The 5957-nt window shown below is 41.8% G+C and overlaps 1 long non-coding RNA gene across 1 annotated transcript; it reads right to left on the reverse strand.

The window, feature by feature from the left end:
- Window positions 1-205: 205 nt before the first annotated feature.
- LOC132993996 (uncharacterized) lies at window positions 206-1188 on the reverse strand. Its single transcript, XR_009676609.1, has 3 exons — window positions 963-1188; window positions 840-892; window positions 206-251 (listed from the first exon to the last, which is right to left on the reverse strand). It is a non-coding gene; the product is annotated as an uncharacterized LOC132993996 (long non-coding RNA).
- Window positions 1189-5957: the final 4769 nt, after the last annotated feature.

The following is a 5957-nucleotide window of genomic DNA, read 5'->3' on the forward strand; positions in this document are numbered from 1 at the left end:
CAATTGAATAAAAGTAGAGAACATCCCCAAATACACAAGTCCGTTTAACTAAAAGAATGAGGCAGAGACGTGAGCTTCAAGTTGCAGAAGAGGAATGTTTTTATTCAAAGTGTACCAGGATAATTATTCAAAATATAAAAGCTGCAAAAGAGGGTGCCCAAGGAACCCACAGAAGGGGGAAAGTGAAGGGAAAAAGGTTCCTTAGTGCTTCACCACCACCAGTGCGCATAAGATTAGATTGTTCATGCTCACTGCAAAACAAAGAACACACAGGTTAGGACACAGCAAAAACACATGCAACGAAAAGAAACACACAAAAAGAACATGCACACAGAAGAAGCCAAGCCCAGAGAACCTCCACCCACTGACCTCCTCCTGTAAGGTATGGCAACCCAACTATACCCTAATAAGTATCAATCGACCACCACTATAAAAACATCCTTTGTTTGGTTCAAAAGAACAACAGACAAAAATCCTTCTTTACAATTAAGTTGCACATATATGGTTCGAACCACTTTATACCCAAAACAGAAACAAAGAGAAATGAACAATGTCAAAATAATAAACAAAAATTAGCAAAACCATTAAGTAAAAAAAAAAAAAAAACACGTTAAATCAAAACCTAAGCTGAAGCCAACAAAAACAGGAAAGTAAGGTAAATTAATTTAAATAAAGTAAACTAATTAAAAGAAAAAAAAACAAAAAAAAAAAACAGCAGTGGCAACAGAGCTCCTCCTAATGAAGCAAAATAACTAAAATATTATTAAAAACTAAACAGAAATTAATAAAAACATTTTGAGTCAAAAGGAGAAGCACCAAAAAGAGCTACGCTGCATTACCTTTGTACAGCACAGCCAAACGGTGATGCACACCCACACCATGTCCTTGGTTCCTATTACAGGAGACATACATTTATATTTTACATATGTCAGCATTTACATCTACAAACAGACAATGCTTACCTGGAAGCTTGTGAGAGCCAGACTAGGCCCGTGAGAATGTCCAACACTCACACGCCTCACTACACGTCATGCAGCACCGGCCAGTGTCACATGAAGGCAATGCTCTTTTTAGCAGTCTCAGGACTAACTGCAGACACAATGCAGTTTGGAGTACCAGGACAGGGAAAGCAGGCCAAAAGACTCTCCTAGCCACACAGCTACCTTTGAGGAGCCACTAACTAGGAACAGCTGCTGCTCATTCCCTTCCTGATTAGTGTGATGAGGGGGATGGGGCAAACTGACAGAGCGCTCACCTATCACACATGTATGGGTTATTGAAGGGTATTCCTCCCTCAGGTTAAAAACATGCTTTGTTAGGTTAAGTGGTAACTCCAAATTGTCCGTCGGTGTAGGAGTGTGAATGGTTCTCCATCTCTGGGTCAGCACTTTGACTGACTTGCAACCCGTCCATAGTGTGCCCTGCTTCTCGCCCGATGACTGCTAGAATTGTCTTACGCTGCATTCATGTGCTGCCCGGGTGGTCCAAGTTTCCGAGTTTGGAAGTCATTCTTCCGACTTCCGTTTAAGGGGGACCCACTGAAGCTACAGACCTATCACAGATCAGTGGGAACTCACGCCCACAATCCCAACTCAACGTCCGCCATCTTGCTTGGAAGCTATGCTAACAGGCTCTGTGGACAAAGTTAAGAAGAACGAAAGTATGTTTCAACTTCAAACTAATATGGATGAAGGGGATTTTGAAGGTCTTGTGCTCTAATCGGATGTTCTCTACGAGCCGCAATATAGCGGCGAGGCAGCTGCTGCTGACAGGCCGGTCTTTTACCTCGGCTGCTGCGACTGCTGCAGCAGACATATAAGACCAGCCTGTCGGCGGCGGTGAGGACGAGGAGCCCGGGCCAGCTAGAGCTGGGGCGGACTGGTGGTGTTGGTGCTCTCACTGTTTGCCTTTGGACACAGACATAGAGTCTGTTTGCTGCCAGGAATTTCCAAGATGCTAATTCCTTCTGGAAGAAATCTCAGAATCAGTTGAAAAGCCTGGAGGACCTTTTCCCTGCTCATCAGGTGTTTTGTGGTTGTTCCTTTTATGGTTCCCTTTATTTTGGAGCTGTACATCTGTGGGATGTGGGCTTAAAAAGTGATATCTAAATAAACATAATGTAGTGAAATGTACACCCATGTATTCTAGACTGCACTGAGGTGTTGCGAAATTAAAAAATGATATGAGACTTTTTTAAAAAGTGATACGATACTTATTAGGTATTTTGGTTTTTCCCCCTGTGCTGTGTGTGTGGTTTCTCCTCGTGTTTCCAGAGACTGGGCTGGCTTCCTGGTGCTGGAGCTTCCAGTAAACACACCAGTTCCTCATTTCACCCTCACCAGTGGCTGTTGTAGAACCCTAGTTGATCTCTCCCATGCTGCTGAATTGTTTCCGCTCTTCATGACGTATTTGCCTCTACTCCAGCATTTTGTCATCGTGTAAACTTTTTCTTGGGCAACTGTTTCTATTCATTCGTCAAGTGTTTTCTGATTCAAGTGCCTTCCAACTAAGAGCTCCAGCACCTCAGCCACACCACCCAACCTTTCTCTACCTTTGCCCCATAAGCCACTCACCGCTCAGCCTTCCCCTCCAACGCTGTAAGCCACATGGCTTTCCACGTCTGCCTGCTCAGCACCACCAGCCACAGCCACCCCTCTCGACCTACCTTCCCCAGCCTCTCACTGCCAAGTCTTCCAGTTTCATTAACTGTTATTTTTGTAATAAATCTCCTTTTATCCTCCTGTCTGCTGGTGTTGCTTTTGGTTCCTAGAAAAAAGTAACTGATTCAGAAATGGTAACAACATAGCCTATGTGTCTTTAAAAGCAAGTACTCCAGTACTTTAACTCAAGTGATAATTTGACAAAGCAACTTATTTTTTTATTGGAGTAATCCTTGACAAGGAGAATCTATACTTTGACTCAAGTGAAGAAGTTGTGTTCTTTGTCCACAATTGGCTGCCACAGTATAGAAGCTACAACTGAGGTCTTCAGATCTTGGGATAGCACTTGAAGCTAAGAAGACACAGATACAAATAGACTCAATACAAGTTTAGCATGTCTGTAGATGATTGTGACATAAGAAAGAGTTGTTGATTTTTTTTTTATGATGAAAAAACCACTGACTCCATTGTCACTATTTAAGGGGGAATAAGTCTACAATTGGTCAGATATTAAGGACTCTAACTGCTGAACATCCCTTGTCTTTAGTAAAAGGACACACCCTTAATACATGGTGCTATTTCCCAGATGAGTATACTATACCAGCAACTTGTGGAATTTAGCAGTATTTCTCAGAAATTATATGTAACAGCAGGGTAGTGGCACGCACCAGGCACTCAAAGTAGTTACTTCCATATACATTCATCACATTAAGCACATACTTTAAACACCTGTTTTATATGAAATCCTTAATCTTCTGCACTTGTTCAAAAAACATGGAGATAGGTGAAAAACAAACCTAAATTGGTTTTGTTACCCAGATGGACTCAAGTTTAGTTTCAAGTGTCCCTTTGAGCAACTGCAGTTTTTCTTCTACTCCAACAGTTGCTTCATTTTTCTGCACTGTAAGTTGCTGCTAATGCATTTTTATATACAACCTGGTAAGCAGCATTCTTGAAGACTGATGGTTAAAATCTTGATACTTTTACAATGAACAGCATTCTGTTTACTCTGAGCAGGACTCCATTCTCACACAATAGGCACACTAAGGTACAAATTAACTGAACAAATGTGATGCTAGTATGTAGGAAAAGTTCAAACATTGTTGACTACATGTTTTTTTCTTTGGGCGTTGACTCAAACAAAGACAGGTGAATGTGACAGAGTATTTGTTGCCACGACAACGACTTAAAGGGATCCTGCCAAACAATAAACATGCGCTTCCTTGTAACCTTCGGTGAAATCAAATACTCAAATATAATAACACAAGCCATGAAGTAGACAATGTTAGCTCATTGAACAGATGTAAAACAAGTACTGGGGCAACATTGCTCTGCATGGCAGCATTATATGCACCTGAAAGATTTATGCTTAAGCGACAAGGATGAATTTATGTTTGTGCAACATCTGGGAGAATGCAGCCTCTGAGAATGTCCTTGAGCGTCTCATTTTTTATTTCCTTTCAACCATGACAAGTGCATTATTAACAACAACAATAGACAAAGCTTTCAATCCGTCTAAGCCGCAATAACACATCTGAATATGGCACAGAACATTCTTAATTAACTTTGATTGTGCGTTCATTGTGCATTATGTGTGCCTCCGGAGCAGAGATGCATTGATGAGCAATAACAAACATCTCTTTTCTACAGAATGCATTGTGTGTTCTTTAAGTGGTTGCTCATGGTATGTAATTTTGGAGCTGTGGAATGTATTACTACTATGGCAGAAGAGGACAAAAACACATCTTTTTCAATCTTTGGCTGTTTCCACACATCCACAAAACTCCTGACCTTTATATAATGTGACAGGTGCATGACCAGTGCAATCTTTGAGCAGGCAATGAATCTGCTTCATACTCTCTTCTGCTCACTAGTATGTTACTCTCCATGTGTTTGTTGATTCTGTGAATACATCCAATTACATGTAGCATTGATATAGAAGCAAAAAACTGTCTTTATACACTGTAGTGTTGCTTACTTTGGGCTGCTTGTTCTAAAATGTAATACACATTTTCAGGAGTGCATGTGTGGCAATTTAACATCTTCAGAGTCCTAAATCTGCAACCAGATGGGAGTAGTGCAAAATGTGTTGTGGGAGTGTTTAGGGTCATGTGCTTTAGTGATTTGTCATTAAATATTCAGTTTGGTATGTGGATCTTAGTAGAAGCCACTGAGTACACAATGGAATTATGTGGATTTATGACAGCAACAGTGTAAGGAGAGGATCTGTTGACTGAAGCTCAGCAGGGGTTCGGGTCTGAAGGTTAAAGAGGATTTCCCCCACAAAGACAGGAAAGTGGCAGGTTGCATGAAAGCTGCCACGGCAATACTGTACAGAACAGCGCTGAGCAAAATGAACAGCTCTGTGCTGTGATGCTGGGAGCGAGGCAGGCACACTGTATGAAGCGCTCTCAGGCTTTTGGCTCCTCTGCAGCTTAGTGTTGATTGAGTCAGTCTCCGAGCCAGTTGAGAACCACAGCTCCATCTTGCAAAGTCCCCCAGCTGTCACGTATTAAGGTGAAGCAGCACACCCAGGACAATGGGGATATTAAACATGCTAGACACAGATGGAAGTTCTACCCTTTGGCAAGATGTCTGACAGTCGCATTTAGAAGACACTAAGAAAGACTGATTTAACTGCAACACAGCCACAGTTTTGAGACAGCTGGACATGTTTTCGTGCAGTTTTTTAAATGAATATAGCTGCCCACATTGATATGATGTTGAGTAAGAACATATTTAAACTGAGACCTTAGAGAAACTACTTCTGCTGGCTGCAAATCCACACTAAACACTCTCTTCTCACCTTTGTTACCAGTTAAATGATACAGAGAGATGATTAAAATCGAACAAATTCACAGTGCAAGAAATAGACCACGTATTCCTGACCTAGACCAAATTGAGTGAAGCTTATGGACCCGTTTCTATGAACTGCACTTTTTGTGTGTGCAGGTAACGCCTACTACCTCAGTTTTATAGCGCTTACCGTTAGGCACAAAAGTTGTCTCAAGGTAGAGGTTTGTCCCGAGGGGGTGGCATGGGCCCCCCTTGAAATCTTGTTGGCCACCCCAAAATCCTTAACTAGGATTGGCCTTTTTTTCCTTGCCAGAGGTGGGACTTGTGTTGAAATCCACTATTCAGGCTGTGTTGCAACAGGCAGCTCATACCTTCTCAACATTCTGTATGCAATAATCAACTTTGCAATTTTTGTGGATTGTTGCATACAGAACATTTTCAGGCCACCCCTGCACAAGTCAGTTCCCCAGTTGGGCCATACCAGTCCAAAAAGTCTGGACA

This window comes from Labrus mixtus, chromosome 19 (assembly GCF_963584025.1).
Source record: "Labrus mixtus chromosome 19, fLabMix1.1, whole genome shotgun sequence".
Classification (NCBI taxonomy): Eukaryota; Metazoa; Chordata; class Actinopteri; order Labriformes; family Labridae; genus Labrus; species Labrus mixtus.